General features: G+C 34.2%; 1 non-coding gene across 1 annotated transcript; it reads right to left on the reverse strand.

Annotated features, from left to right (window-relative positions):
• Positions 1 to 884: 884 nt before the first annotated feature.
• On the reverse strand, positions 885 to 1,003 carry LOC150095129 (5S ribosomal RNA). The gene has a single exon (XR_016550202.1). It is a non-coding gene; the product is annotated as a 5S ribosomal RNA (ribosomal RNA).
• Positions 1,004 to 1,413: the final 410 nt, after the last annotated feature.

The raw sequence follows: 1,413 nt of genomic DNA on the forward strand, positions 1-1,413 counted from the left end.
TTTTATAGTTCTAGTTTCTAAACCGTTTTCTAAAAGTATATTTAAAGAATTCAAAGTATAGGACTCACCTGTATTTTTTTCCCCTGTTCAGCTCCTCGTCTGATTCTGCCTCTGGTAAAATTGGCTGCGCTGTTAATTTATATCATGTTGTGGGTGGCTGCATTTCTTTGTTCTGCGTGCAGTAATGGTACTTCCAAAACTCGCGTTCTGCAATGGATTTATGTTGACAGGTAGCTTCTGAAAGGCTGGCACATATAAAGTGAAGATTCCTAAGGCCTTTTCTACACGTTATGTGATTTCCATCGGACGACAGTTCGTTGAAGCATTTGTTACAGTTCACGACTCAACTTTCTTCTCTTGAACAACTGTAGCGTGATTGTAAAATAAAAATTAATTGTAATAAATAATATTAGTATTTATATAATAATAATAATAATGGTAATAATAAAACGTTGATTGAAAGAAACAAATCTATGCATATTTTAAACTAGGCATGAACTAACAGATGTATTATACAAATACTTTTGTATAATACATCTAAGCATGGTCTACCGGACAATCTGGTCATTGCTTTAAACAATAGAAATAGGTGCAAAGCAGGGCGCATCTTAAAAATTGTTTTGTTCTGTTCAAGCTTATATATAAAATATGCTTTTATTTTACTTATTTATCACACTAATAAGATATTATCGTTGAATACAACATAAATATGAAGTAAATGGATTCGTAATGTAATATTAAGAAACAAATCAAATAATTGAAAAATTCAAAAAGAAAGATGCATATAAACTTTCCAAAGCTTTTAGAAAGATGATTTAAAAAAAAAAAAAAATCATCAAAAAGTGCAGAGAAAGAAGGTAAAAAAAAAAAAAAAAAATTTAACTTGCCAACAGCACTCGGTATTCCCAGGTGGTCACCCTCCCAAGTACTAACCGAGCTCAACGCTGCTTAACTTCGGTGATCGGACGAGAACCGGTGTACTCAACGTCATATGGCAGTTGGCGTTCATGAGTTTCGTTATTCGTCATTTTATGCTTTAATTCTTCACAGTATTTACAATAATTAGTATTAATTTCGATAACTGAAAGAATACAGTAGGAGATAATTATTGCTTGTAACATGAAACTCCATAGAAACACCTACCGTAACTCAGTGCTGTATGGATTATTATATATATATTTTTTTCTTCATAGGTTGAAATGGTGTTTATGGGCATAACTAATAAGACACAAATACCAGCGTACATCTGCTTATATTTACGCGGTGTCGCCTTTAGACCAGGTCATCAGAGTCCTCGCATGTCAGAAACCAGTGCCGTAACGAGGGCGTGGCGAAAGAGAACCCGCCACGGGCGCAACTAGGTTTGGGGGGCGCAAAACGTAAAAAATTTTCCCGAATGTGAAAACTTTTTGA

The sequence above is a fragment of the Typopeltis vanoorti genome, chromosome 21 (genome assembly GCF_054136105.1).
Source record: "Typopeltis vanoorti isolate ZY-2024b chromosome 21, IOZ_Tvanoo_1.0, whole genome shotgun sequence".
NCBI lineage: Eukaryota > Metazoa > Arthropoda > Arachnida > Uropygi > Thelyphonidae > Typopeltis > Typopeltis vanoorti.